At 40.0% G+C, this 14,779-nt stretch overlaps 1 protein-coding gene and 1 long non-coding RNA gene across 3 annotated transcripts in view; one reads left to right on the forward strand and one right to left on the reverse strand.

The window, feature by feature from the left end:
• CYYR1 (cysteine and tyrosine rich 1) overlaps positions 1–14,779 on the reverse strand; it is a 109,055-nt gene that overhangs the window by 36,472 nt on the left and 57,804 nt on the right. The window lies entirely within an intron of this gene.
• LOC102161036 overlaps positions 1–14,779 on the forward strand; it is a 67,073-nt gene that overhangs the window by 9,150 nt on the left and 43,144 nt on the right. For both annotated transcript variants that reach the window (XR_002338170.1, XR_002338171.1), the window contains 4 exons: positions 402–530; positions 3,059–3,144; positions 4,525–5,855; positions 7,844–7,963. This is a non-coding gene — a long non-coding RNA (uncharacterized LOC102161036). The remainder of the gene's footprint in view (positions 1–401; positions 531–3,058; positions 3,145–4,524; positions 5,856–7,843; positions 7,964–14,779) is intronic.

Raw genomic sequence — 14,779 nt, forward strand, 5'->3', positions numbered from 1 at the left:
GTAAAGTAAGATCCAGCTTTGATGGTAGGAAGGTGTTTAATGGTGCAGGTGGGTTTGGAGAACTAAACAGCAAAAAGGTCACGAAGGACTTTGAAAAACAGGGAAAAGGGAAGACTGTAAAGTCAGTGGCAAGAATGCAGCTGTGTTTCAGGAGGATGTCAGGAGAATGACACAGAGATTGCCTGAGACAAGAGTGGAGACAGCAATACCCCATTTGGGAGGGGAGAAAAGGCATTGGCAAGTATCTTGGGTTGAATGGTGGTCCTCCAAAAGATATATCCACATCCCAGTTCCCAGAACCTGTGAACATCACTTTATTTGGAAAGGGTCTTTGCAGATGTAATTAAGCATCTTGAGATCAGGAGATCATCCTGAATTATCTGGGTGGATTCTAACTCTAGGGAGAAGTGTCCTTCTAAGGGACGCCCTGGGGAGATTTGACAGACAGAAGAGGAGAAAGCAATGTGACCATGGAGACAGAAGCTTGAGCACAAGCCAAGGCTGTCAACAAACACTGGACATTGGATAAGGTGAGAAATAATTCTCCCCTGGAGTCTCCAGAGGGAACACAGCCCTGCTTGTGGACTTCCGGCTCCCAGAACTATAAGAACAAATTTCTGCTGTTTTAAGCTGTAGTTTTTGGTCATCTGTTACAGCAGCCACAACACAGGGCATTTGAGATACTTTGAAAGCCCAGTATACCTGGATCTAAGGGCATTCATGAGTGAAACTGGAAATGAGGTTGGGCAGACAGGCAGGAGGTTATAATATGAGTGCAGCGCTGCTGGGACTAAATGCACATGGAATGTGAAAATATCAATGAATGGATCAGACTGGCTAAAGGAGAAGGATTATGGTCTTGAGCAATTTGAAGGCAAATTGGAAAGGGAGGAAAAATGAACCAAATGGAATATTTTATGGCCAAAGCAGGGAGTCTATGGCAGTTTAAAGGGGGTAAAAGGTCTGGGTCTAGGGAATTTACATCCCAGCCAAGTATAGGGCAGTGTCTTAGCTGGGAGTGCTCTAAGAAGTAACGTGGACTGGGTGACTTAGACAACTGACATTTATTTTCTCACAATTCTGGAGGCTGGGAAGCTCAAGAGCAAGGTGCCCTCTTCCTGTCTTGCAGATAACTGCCTTCTCACTACACCTTCACATGGCAAAGAGAGAAAGCTTTAGTGTCTCTTCTTCTTCTCAGAAGGGCCCGAATCCTACCATGGGGTCTCCACCCTCATGACCTCATCAAAGCCTACTTACCTCCCAAAGGGTTCCCCCCTCCAAATGCCATCACCTGGGGGGTTAGAGCTTAACATATGAAGTGGGGGGGCAGCAATCAATGTGACTATCTATCAGATGTGGGCCTTATGGGGTAAGGTCAGCTGGGAGCTGTTCTAGGTCCCAAGAGAACCACCTCGGGGCAGTGAGGCTGTAGCAGGGGAGATGGCTGAGTCTGTGTACAGAGTGAGTGATGGGAGGCCAGAAGGTGGTAACAGGGGAAGGGACACCTGTCACCAGAAACAGACACAGGAAGTCCATCAAGCCAGTCAGGAAGCTCTGACTCCTAGGGGCTGCTGTCAGAGGGGCCCAGGAGAGGCCAGGGATCCAGTTAAGCATCAGGAGCTGAGCCAGAACTTTCCTTTGCCCTCCTTTTCTCTCTTCCTCTTCGCAGCTCTCACGCTGGTGGGGTGCCGAGGAGAGCAGAACTGCTGGGTAGTAAATGAGTGGGAAAAGAGAGCAATTGGCTACATATCCCCTCCCTGAAGACAGCTGACCCATCAACTACTGTTCTCAGCTAGAAGATGGGGAGAATCCTGCCACGAAGTCTGAAATGTCTCCTGACATCTCCTGTTAGATATTTAATATTTTCAAGTGAGAGTGTTTTGAGACTTAGGAGATTTAAGGACTAAGTATGAGCAGAGGAGTCACAGATTTGTCAAAATTTTAGCCAACGGAGGGGAGAGCTCCCTGTAAAAAGATAGTAGGATCATGCTTGTTCAATGTACTATGTAGACATCCACAGAAAATGATGGATTCCTCCTAGGAAATCCTAGTAATTGAATTTCTCCCCAGAACCAAATCCCATAAGGTGGCAATAGGTGCCCATTCTGAATAGATGCTAAAGTTAGGATGCACAAATCATGACATGATTATTTGTTTTTTAATTTTATCACTTTTTTATGCATTCTTAGGGAAAGTTTTATACAGAATTTTCTAAAGCATCCCATCTGGTTCCATTTGTTTTCCCCCGTCAAGATAGAGGTCTGTAACAAGATAAAATACAAAAAAAAAAAAAAATTGAGATTGAGACCTGGGATTGAAAAAGCATTTCCACTCTGTTCCTCTCTTTCTTTCCCCTGCTTTCACTACTTACTCTTTTATTCTCATTTTCTTCATCTGTACAATGGAGATAATAAGTCCCAATTTTATTTTGTTATCTCAATGGAAGGATCCCCACAGTTAGGCTGAATGGAAATCTGACCAGTAAGGCCCACTTATGTATCCCTCTGAAGTGTTGTAAGAATTAATGATGATCCAGAAAATGTACTGAAGATGAAGTGCACACCCTGAGAGAGAGCTGATAAGTATTATTAAAAGTGTCAGTGGCTAAGTATATTTTAATGAATGTGGGAAAAGCATACAGCAAAGGATCTTGGCCTGCTTGCCCTAGTACCTCAGTGCCTTAGGGTAGAAAGGAATATGCATAACATCCAAGGAGAAAAATAAAACCAATTACGAAATTTGACAACCTAAGACCATAAGCTCGCTAATAGCAAAATATTCTTTGCATCCTAAAAAAATCCAGCTAAATTTAAAAAATAAAGCACTGATTTATGCATCCAGGATATAATGAAATCGAACAAGATGTCTTGGAAATTTAGAATTGTCTATATAGGAATGCAAAGGACTAAAGACAGAAAAGTTCAGAAATAAAACCAAGGCAAGAGATCAAGGATACTTTCCTCCCCAATTCAAAATGCAGTATGCGCCAAATTCATTCACTGTGTATAAATTTGACAACCTTTTTTTTTTTTTTTTTCTTTTTCCGTCTTGCAAAAAGAGATGAAAAAACTGGAGATCTGATTGTGGCTTCCTTTGGAGGATATTCAGGGAGCAGATGAAAAATGCATAGCAAGTTCGACAAAAGTAAGTTACATTTGTAAAGCAATAAGAGAACAAGTTATTTCTGAATTTAAACATTTTTAAAGAAAGTTAAAGTCACTGTTTCCTTCCTGTACACTAATTATTTCACGCTGTAAACCCTCCAGCACACAGAGAAGAGTTACATTATTTTGGTCCTTTCCGTTTCTCTTGGTCTTTGTATCTACAAGGTTAAGACATTACAGTTGTCTGTCTTTTCTTTTTAGAGGGCTCTAACTCCCTGTATGCATAGCACAGGTGTCCTCGTCTACTGATATCATATTTAACTCTAAATATATTTTCTATTTCATATTGTTTATCTTTACATTTTAATATACCCAGGAGCTATCCCTAATGTTAAAGCTAAGACATTTTAAGTTCTTCTTATCTTTAATACCATATGTGAAACAGGTGGTGCTCTGTTCCTATAAATGAATATTTTTGATGATTTTTGTCTTTTTATTCCCTATTCATTGTACTCATTTATTTTTGCCCAAGCGCTTATATTCTTCCCTATAGATATGGTCTGAGTGTATCTGCTGCGGTCAAAAGTGTCTGTTTTATACTTGCTTCTGGAGGTAGATGGGACAAGGAAAATAAAAGTAGGTGGAACTTATAATAGACTTAACCTCACTTTTGATTTTTTTCGCAAGGTTCAATTTTTGAGCTCCACTGATGTTCGCAAAAAATCAGTCTCTGTGACATTAATTCTAATTTCAACAGGGTAATTTCATCACCATTAAAAGCACTTGAAGATACTATTATAATGGAGAGAATATTCAGAGACCTCATTTATTTAGGATATTAGTGAGATAATTTAGAGTCTGTCCTTGAGTGGTGGGACATACTTTCAGATATTTAAGTCCTGCTTTCCTTAGCCACTTACTTATTTCATTCTTTAAAAAAGAAGATTGTAATTTGAGGCATCTGATCAAAACTGAACCAAAATTGGAGTTCCCTTATGGCACAGCAGGTTAAGGATCTGGCATTGTCACTGTAGTGGCTCAAGTCACTGCTGTGGCACAGATTTGATCCCTGGCCCAGGAACTTCCACATGCTGAGGGCATGGAAAAAAAATTGAATCAAAATTATATTTTAAGAGTATATTAATGAGCTTTTACATTTTATTGATAAAAATTCAAATGTCATTAAACAGAACATTTGGATAAAATTAATAATAAAAAGCCTTGAATAAGTAAGTAAAAAATCCCATATTCTAATTTAAGAAATTAATCTGAATTATGTTTCCTTTCAGGTCCTCTCTCCCAGACACTAGAATGTTCTGATATATGTATCTCAAATACATCTACATTTTTTTTACAAATTCTTCCTTTTTCCAAACTCACTCTCTAATATTATTTCTATTCACTTTTGTATCCTCTGCAGTATCTGCCTGGAATCCTGTTGCCTAGAGACCAATCCTGAAGAACATTCACGGCCATGGCCTCTTAGAGATTTAAGACTTCTAATGAGGAGCTGACAGAAATCATCAGCCTGTTCCCCATCAAGTAAGATTTTTTAAAAGTCACAATAAAACACTTGTCTGGCTATTACCCATTCAGGTTATCATAACAACTAAAGTGCAGAGTGCAAAGGAGAAAAAATAAAAACTCTAGAAAATTCTAAATTTGACAAATCCATGCAAAAAGGATGTGTGGCAAAAAAAAAAAAAAAAAAAAAAAAAGGAAAGAAAAGAAAATCTGTACTTTTTTTAAATAGGAGACTCTTTCAGGCCCCCATTCCTACATTGATATTTTAATTTTCAAAACTATTCTAAAAGGCCCTAATATCTGTATTTCTAGCTCTATTATTTGTCTGTTAACATTCTCTTTTGCCCAAAGAACTTTTGGAGAGCAAGTTCAATGAAATGGCATAAGGGCGATTGTGAATAAAGTGAACAACAAAGGAACGGTAGACACAGCTATAAGAATGCCGTATCACACACACAAAATCAACAAAGTGAAAAGGAAGCCTACAGAATCAGAGAAAATATTTGCAAATCATGTAACTGATGATGGATTAATATTCAAAAGAACTCATAAAACTCAATAGCCAAATATAGATAGATAGATGGATAGATAGATAGATAGATACCCAATATAAAATGACGAAAGGGCCTAAATAGAGATTTTTCCAAGGATATTTAAATTGCCAACAGGTATATGATAAGGTGCTCAACAGCGCTAATCATCAGGGAAAATGCAAATCAAAACCATAACGATATGTCACCTCATGCCTATTAGAATGGCTGGCATCAAAAAGACAAGCTAACAAAAGCTGTTGAAAACATGGAGAAAGGGGGACACCTGTGCATTGTTGGTGGGGTTATAAATTGGTGCAGCCCCTACAGAAAACCGTATGGGGATTTATCAAAAAATTAAAAATAGAACTATCATATGATCCAGCAATTCTGTTTGGGGGTATTTATCTGAAAGAAATTAAATCACTATTTTGAAAAGACATGTGCACCCTCATGTTCACTGCAGCATTATTTATACTAGCCAAAGGACTTCTGAACAGCAAGTTCGATGAAATTGCATAAAGGCGACTGTGAATATAGTCAGCAAAGACATGGAAACTACTTAAGTGTCTGACACATTGACAGATGAATGGAAAAGAAGATGGGGAGTACATCTGACTAATACTCAGTCATGAGAAAGAAGGAAATCCTGTCATTTGCAACGTGGATGGACCCCAAGGGCATTATACCAAGGATAGTAAGTTGGACAGAGAAAGACGAATACCATATAATCTCACTTGTGTTTGGAATCCAAAAAACAAACTCAGAGTAAAAGAAGTCAGATTTGTGGTTGCCAGACGCAGGGGTGGGGTGGGGGGAGGAATTGGGTGAAGGCCGTCGAAAGGCACAAATTTCCATTCATAGGATAAGTACTGGGGATATAATGCACCCATGATGACTAGAGTTAAAAATCCTATATCGTATATTTGAAAGTTGCTAAGAGAGTAAATCCTTAAAGTTCTCATCACAAGGAAAAAACTGTAACTATTTGAAGTGGTGGATGTTAAGTAAACTTATTGTGACTGTCATTTTGCAAAATATTTGCTGTACACCTAAAAATTTTAAAAAAATCAGAATTCCTTCTAAAGAATGATAATTTTGGAATATAACAAAATAAAACAGATTAAAAAGGTAAAAAAAAAAATACCTCCATATGAACGTGGGGCATTCTGACGAAGAGCCTAGTACATCTTAATGGAATCCAATGATGAGAACAGATTAATACATGGTGGAAGGTGCACTCTGTTTAAGAAGTTAGAAATGGGGAAGTTCCCACTGTGGCTCAGTGGGTTAAGAACTAGATGTAGTCTCCATGAGTATGTGGGTTCGCTCCCTGGCCTCACTCAGTGGGTTAGAGATCCAGTGTTGCCACAAGCTGCAGCATAGGTCACAGAGGCAGCTTGGATCTGGTGTTACTATGGCTGTGTGTAGGCTGAAAGCTTCTGCTCCGATTTGACCCCTAGCCTGGGAACCTCCAAATACTGCAGGTGTGGCCTGTAAAAAGGAAAAAATAAAAAGAATTTAGGAACGTATTCAGACAATACTTTCTTCATTTCTGAAAGACAGTTAAAATATTTTTTAAAAGAAAAAAAAATCCTCCAAACTGGAAAACTTATGTGAATTAAAACACAACTTGGGAGTTCCCGTTGTTGCGCAGCAGAAACGAATCTGACTAGGAACCATGAGGTTGCGGGTTCGATTCCTGGCCTTGCTCAGTGGGTTAAGGATCCAGTGTTGCTATGAGCTATGGTGTAGGTCGCAGACGCAGTTCAGATCCTGCATTGCTATGGCTGTGGTGTATGCTGGCAGCTGTAGCTCTGATTAGACCCCTAGCCTGGGAACCTCCATATGCTGTGGGTGCAGCCCTAAAAAGCAAAAAAAAAAAAAAAAAAAGCCTGAGATGCAAATAAAGATGTGTTTCTATATGAGAATTTGAAAACTGCTGGGAGGTAGTACAGTCCAGAGAGCTTAACATTGTGATTTGATAACAGACAGTTATAAATTTCTGCCACATTTCACCATGTGATCACACTTTGGCTGCTCAACCTCATTAAACTTCAATTTTTTTTGGTAAGAAAAATGCACGTATTTATTGTACCTAACTTAGGTTATGAGAAAGAAAGGAACACCTATATAACCAGGATGTCTGCAATATTCTAAGTGCTTCATCATGAGCTATTATTACTACCATTCTTCCTAAGTTAGATTAAGCCAAAATGACCATAACGTTCTGAGGCTGAGTTGGGGGCGGGGGTAGAAGGGAAGGTCACAGAGGCGCATAACTAACCATGAACTTCTGTTTAAGAAAATGAAAGGAGGAGTTCCCGTCGTGGCGCAGTGGTTAACGAATCCGACTAGGAACCATGAGGTTGCGGGTTCGGTCCCTGCCCTTGCTCAGTGGGTTAAGGATCCGGCGTTGCGTGAGCTGTGGTGTAGGTTGCAGACGCGGCTCAGATCCCGCGTTGCTGTGGCTCTGGCGTAGGCCGGTGGCTACAGCTCCGATTGGACCCCTATCCTGGGAACCTCCATATGCCGCGGGAGCAGCCCAAGACCAAGAAATAGCAAAAAGACCAAAAAAAAAATGAAAGGAAACTATTGTCTACATAACACCATACGAAGAGCACATTCTGAAGATGAGGTTAATATTTAAAAAACAAACAAAAAAGATTTTTAATCTTTTCCTAGGTATGAAAGAAGAAACGGAGGTAGGGTTGCATCAAGGAACTATTTCTTCTTGATAGAAGTATAAAATCAAGGTTCTGCCCACTTCTACTCCATCCTCGCCTTTGTTTACTCTTTCTTGAGGTGAGTTGTACATAAGTAAGGCACATAAACACTAAACGTGCTGTTTCATGAATTTTACAATTGAATTCCTATACCATGGAACCTCCACCTTGTAGAACTCTCTCTTATTTCAGTAAGCAACACCCCCCCATCATGCTCATTCACCGTCAATACACTCCCCACCTCCCAAAGATAATCATTTCTTCTGTCTGCCAGATGAGGCTTCAGATTTCCTTTACTTTACTCTCATTCCACAACACCTTGCCTCGAAGCTAAGGTCATCCTGTCACTAACATGCCCCTAATCTAATGAATCAGCACCATGTTGCATATTCTCCAGATATGAATGGCTTATCAACCTTCTGACATGTAAGGAGCTCTCTCTCCCCTATTATGTTAATGATGTTTCCCTGCATTGTTTTGATGCACAAACTCTATAAATACTATTTTCTCAATCATCACTGTACTGTTTTACAAAGCATACTGGACCAAGGCTACGTAAGGAGACAGAGAAGATGAGCTTGAAGAAGAACTGAAGGTGGAGTTCCCGTCATGGCTCAGTGGTTAACGAATCCGACTAGGAACCATGAGGTTGCGGGTTCCATCCCTGGCCTTGCTCAGTGGGTTAACGATCCCGCATTGCCGTGAGCTGTGGTGTAGGTTGCAGCCTCAGCTTGGATCCCGTCTTCTGTGGCTCTGGTGTAGGCCGGTGGCTACAGCTCCAATTCGACCCCTAGCCTGGGAACCTCCACATGCCATGGGAGCGGCCCAAGAAATGGCAAAAAGACAAAAAAAAAAAGAAGAAGAAGAACTGAAGGTGAACTGTAGAGGCAGGTATATGCTAGAAGATTTTTCGGTCCCAGCTTCAAGGTTGAGTTATGATGCAACAGAAGGACGGTGTTCTTGGTCTGAAGCAGCTCTTATGTGTTTTTATCAGTGTCTTCTGTGCCCTGAGCCTCACACCTTGAATACCCAACCCAGGTGCCCATGCTGTGATTCCGTCTATTCTAGGGAAGACAAACAGGCTTAAAAAGTGCATGGACCTCCGTAGGCTCTCTACCCAATCTCAGTGGTTTCCCACTTGCTAAAATGACCCTGGTCTCTCATTTGAGCACTTAGTCACTGGAAACTCTACAAGCAAATGAAGCTCATAATAAGCAGAGGAGAAAAGTTTATAGCTGATGATAGAAAAACTAGAATCTTTTTTAATATCATCCTTTTCATAACAGTATTAGTGAGCTCTGAGCTTGGATTTTTCCAATTGCTGCATGGAAATATGAAGAATATAATAATTCATCTTGGAAAAAAAAATCCAATAGGAGCTATGAAAACCCTCAGCCCACAGGTCGCTGTGATTTTTTGACTTGAGTATGCTCAAGGATTCACTTTACTTTTGGCTTTAAAATTCACACTTGGGTTTGACATAGACATATGACTCAGCTCTTTAAGTACCAATCCTATAAAAATCGATGACTCACCCACCAGTTATAACAGCATATTATTGTGGTATTCAACCAAACATGCCTTATGCTGACTAGAGAGAGGCTTCAAGTTGATGAGGCAAAAACAGCAACATCTCAACTCAGAACATATGCTGTCCTGTAATAAGAAAAAAGAGCCAAATACAAATACTAAACAATTCTGTATAACTGAAATGTAATTTCTTAAATCAGGCATCTTTACCTTTCCCATTATTTGATCATTAATTTTAGAATAGTTACTCTCTTAAATAAAGTCTATTTTTACACACATTATAAAATTCAGATCTCCCTATGAACTGAGAAACCGGAGGCCAATTTTTCGCAGTGGGTTTCCCTTCTGTCGCCAAAGTATCTGGTGAACAAGAAAGTGAGGTCAGCCCTAAGAAGAATGGTAGTCATTTAATAACAACGGCTGCAAGCCAAAGAAGAATTACAAAGATAAATCAATCTGGAGTCATAAAATGGGAGGGGAAAAAAAGCCCTGATTAAGGACAAGTTCAATATTAAAATACTGTTTATGTTCAACTTACCCAACGAACCACTGAAAGAAATTACTACTTTTTCCCCTACAAAGAAATGTGAAAACATAATGCCACCTTCTATCCACTGAGCATCATATGATAAGGGCCAAGATACAGACATATCATCCTCTTCATTATGTCAATGCCAGTCAACAGAGCAGAATGGTGTTTTGAAGTATTGATTATGAATCATCATAGACTGAGCACCTGAAACGTATGCATTATGTCTCTGTCTTAGGGGCTTGGTGTGCAGAGGTGTCATGTGGGAGTGATAGGTGTAAGCTCAAAGTCACCACTGAAAATAAAGTCACCACTGAGATAAATTTGAGGGGCCCTGGAGAGGAGATCAGGCAAAGACTTCACAAATGGTATGACATATAGGCAGGGGCTGAAAACAGGAGCAATTTCGCAGTTAGACAAGGTGAAGAAATATTCCAGCAGAGGGCATATGCGAAGTCACAGACGTGTGAAATAGCTTATGATGTTTGGAAAACAACAAGCAGTTTTGTGCGGCCACAGCAAAAACTGCAGTCTAGATGTGGCAAGACATGTAGCTAAAAATGTAGGCGGAAACTTGATGATCAAGGATCTTTAAGTCCAAAGAGTTTAGCTCGTTCTTTACGGGGATGAAGAAACGAGATTTGTGTTTTAGAAAGGTGCCCCCTTAGAGGGTTGCAATGAGATCATGGAGTCCGAGAGAGCCATTAGGAGCTGCTTTAGCAGTTCACATGAAAGGGAATGAGGGCTAGAACTGAAGGTGTGCTGGAGGAAGAACTTTTAGAAATGGTTATCAGTCTTTACAGTTTCTGACTTGAGCTACTGTGGTAATGGGGTTTTTCTAAACTGAGAACAGTGAACATAATGTCTGGAGTGGGTAGATGGCAATGGGGAATGATTTTTGTCTTTTGGAGATACTGAGCTCAAGATGCTTTTTGGGCACCCAGGTGGAAATGATAAAGTAATCAGTTTGTGAGATCAATGCATTCTCTGTTTGGGCTACTCCAAGTGCTGGTGTCATATGTTCTGAAATTATATCCAACTATTTTTGATGATTTACAGTGGAGGTTAAGGAGAATAAAGACTCTTGCAAAGATTTCTTTGATAGCTTCATGGCAGTGTTTTCAATCAGGGCCCTGATGCCTAGAGTATCATTAGGGACCTTAGATGGAAGTCTTTTTGGCATCAATATAGTTTGCACTGGATTGGTGAGAATTATTCAAGGATCATGACAAGGCGTGAGCGAAGCCAGGATTATACAACGACACCATCCCCTGTAAATAGCAGTTTAGTGTCATGAATATGCTTTTAAAAAACAATTCTTTACAAATATAAATCAAAACATGTCACTACACTGCACCACCCTTTCCAGTGGCTTCTGATTTCACTCAGAGTAAGAGCCAAAGTCCTCCTGCCTTCCGTGAAGTGCTTCATTCTCTTTTGTCTCTGTGACTTCGTTTCTCATTACACTCCTCCTTCTCCAGTTATCAGCTCCACTGGCCTCTGCATCTGATTGAATATTTCCTTCTGCCTAGAAAGCCTTTCCTGTAGATGTCTGCATGGCTTTGAGCCATTGGTCAAGGTTATCCTTGACCACTCAGTGTATACCCCCAAAGGCACCTAAACCTTAACCAATCCCTATCACCTCCTCCTGCCTTATTTTTCCATAGCTCCAGAGATTAGTTTTTGTACTTTCTTTAAGCATCCTCAGTGGAGATTATACCATATTGAGATGTCATAGGAAATGGGGGATTAGGAGCTGTAGGAACAATCTGGATGAGTTACCATAGTATAGGCTGAGCTTATACTGTTGTGACAAATAAGCCCTAAATTTCAGTGGCTTAAGTGAGAACGTTTATTTCTTTCTCAGCTGAAGTCTGCCTAAGTTGGGTGACTCAGCAGGACAGCTGTCTTCTAGGCAGTGACAAAATAATCCAGGTTCTCTGCATCTGATGGCCCCAGTGTCTCCACATATGGTTTCCATGCTTGCCACCAAAGGGGAGGAGAGAGAGTTGGAAGGTCCCACAGAGGCTTTTACCAAACCCAGGCAGAAGTAAACCACAGTGCTACTCATGGTCCAAGGGCCAGAGCTCTTCCATGCTTCCACTAACGACAAGAGGGTTGGCTGGGAAATAGAGCCTTCTAAGTGCCCTGGAAGGAGAGGACCTGGATACTGGTGAGGACACCTCAGGTTTACCACAGCAGCCAACTCTGGAATGAACGTAAGATACACGGTGATTCAGGGGAGAGCACACAGGAGTGGAGTTCAGCAGAGCTGGGCATAAGATCTGGTTGAACCCAATCTATCCATGTGGTCTTGGAGTAAATGAATCATCATTCCTGGGACATTGTTTTCAAATCCATAAAATGGGGTAAATCATATATACCCTGCTTATGTCGCCAGGGCATGTGAGTCACAAATAGAAAAATTTGCAAAGAGAATTACCAAATTTAGGCTACCGTTCAAGTATAAGTGTACAAATCATGCAGTGGGAAACATTAGAAAACCTGCCTCAGTGAGATAAAATGAATGATATGCATGTTGTACATCAGCACTGATAAAGTTATCCCTTTGTTAGAGCCATAGAGGATGGTATCAGTTCCAGACCTTCTGGCTTAACAGCTGTGATACCTACGTAGTGAAGTAAGGAGCTGTTTATATCATTAGTACTGTGTGTTTTTTGCACATGGGGTATGAAGAAAATGCCAAGGAAATTCAGATATGTTGCAAACACTGAAGATTACAAAAGGCATGAATGTGCAGGCTCTGAAGACATTTTGTATTATCATTGCCTTCAAGAGTGAATGAATCTGATGTTGCAGCTCGTGTGGTATCTTAGGCTCTGTTCCCAGAGTGCATCCTCTTGGATCAGCTAATGGGCAAGGATGTAACCCTAGGTTCCAAGGATTGATGTGTATTGAGGATAAGGTGTAACACTGACCAACTGTCAACTATCTGAAAAACTCATTATAATGTGTTTAAGGATATGTCAACATCTTTCAATATTAGTTTTTATATACTCTTGGGTAATTAATGAGTACAAGTGTTGTCAGACTTCAAAAAGATACTGAAATTATACATAATCTGTTAGGACTTCAAGATTGTAGATGATGATAAAATGTTACTCATGTCAAAAAGGATAATAATGATATCCTATTTGCCCATTTTCTGTTGTTGAAGAAACCTTATAAATAACAAATATAATCTTTTAAATGCATTTGATGCAAAATACTCAAAGATGTGGATTAAAATGTGCTTGGGGTTCTCCAGAAGACTCAGTGGAATCCTAGTCTAAGCCACCTATTCCCTTCCCACCAAATGAACTTATTGCCCCTCAGGAGAACTTCTTATTAATGAGACATCCCATTTACTATCTAGGAGAAAGTTCATTCCATTTGCATACATCTATATCTAATAGAAAAGCATTACCATATTAAGCATATATTTGCCCAGCTACAACCTCTACCCATTACTCTAGTTCAGAAGATACTTCCTGCTGCCAGTGACAGTACAATACAAACTGATACTAGACCTTAGGAACATCTTTAATATTTAAAAAAAAAATCATAGATAGCCTGAAATCTTAAATAAACCAGTCAGTATTAGAATAACCAACATAAAAAAACCCCTATGAGAATTTTCTAAGTGAAACTTGCCATGGAGTTTTCCTGCCTAGTCACTGGCCTACATAATGCTGATGTGATGAACAAAAGAAGATAGGTCCAATAAGGCCAGCCACAAATAGACACTCACAGCCACGTGCTGGAATGCAGACAGCATATCCACTGTGAGATAAAGCTTTCTGAAGCAGAAGCTCACTGAGCTAAGATTTCTGATGCATGCCCAAGTACTGGCTTTTCAAATGGAGAGTAACAGAAAGCACAGTGAATTTTGTAAGGTGTTTTATGCGACGTTGTGATAAAGTAAGACCAGGTTATCGTAAAGTGAATGCTCCTTTGTTTCCTCTTGCTGACAACTTACACTACTGCTTTGACTCAAGGGTTTGGGTCCCTGCCTCCCATGCTGTTACCACCTTGAGAATGACTGCTTTTCTCCTTTTATTCTCTTTAGACACTTCTGCCATTCTCTTCTACAAAAGACATTCAGAGAGCTGGCCACAGTGCCAAGTTGATGGTCATACATTGTATAGTTATTTGGAAATTGAGATTGTAGAAAAACAAAGTCCAGGTCAAATGTCACTTTCTACGTGGCAGTTCAAAAATAGTACATGCTGCAAGCGTGCTCACACACACACACATACACACACACACACACTTTTCGAACTATGGTAGTAGCCTCAGAACTGGCCTCCTTAAAAAAAAAAAAAAAAAAAAAACGTAGAAAGAAAGAAGAAAAGAACTGGCCCCCATCTCACATCTCTTTTGCCACTGGTCTATTTCTTGTCTGGCTTTGACAGTATCGTGCTTGTCTTTAATAAAGACCGTCAATGGCTTTCCATCATGGCCACTGTGTCTTACAATTCCAAGAGTATCATTCACAGCGAAATCTATCTCAAGGTCAGTAAACTATTACCTGAGGGCCAAATCTGGCGTGCTACTTATTTCTGTTTAGCCTTTTATCTAAGAATATTTAGAACAATTTTTTGGAAATGGTTGAAAAAAATCAGAAGAATAATATTTTGTGAAATTCCAATATCACTGTCCACCAATAAAGTTGGATTGGGACACATCCATGCTAATTTGTTTACGTATTGTCTGTGCCTTCTCTTGAGCTACGAAGGCAGAATTGAGTAGTTTCAACAAAGACTATATGGCCTGCAAAGCCTAAAATATTCATGGGCTGGCCAGATAAAACAGAAAAAAAAAAGCTTGCCCATC

This window comes from Sus scrofa, chromosome 13 (genome assembly GCF_000003025.6).
Source record: "Sus scrofa isolate TJ Tabasco breed Duroc chromosome 13, Sscrofa11.1, whole genome shotgun sequence".
Classification (NCBI taxonomy): Eukaryota; Metazoa; Chordata; class Mammalia; order Artiodactyla; family Suidae; genus Sus; species Sus scrofa.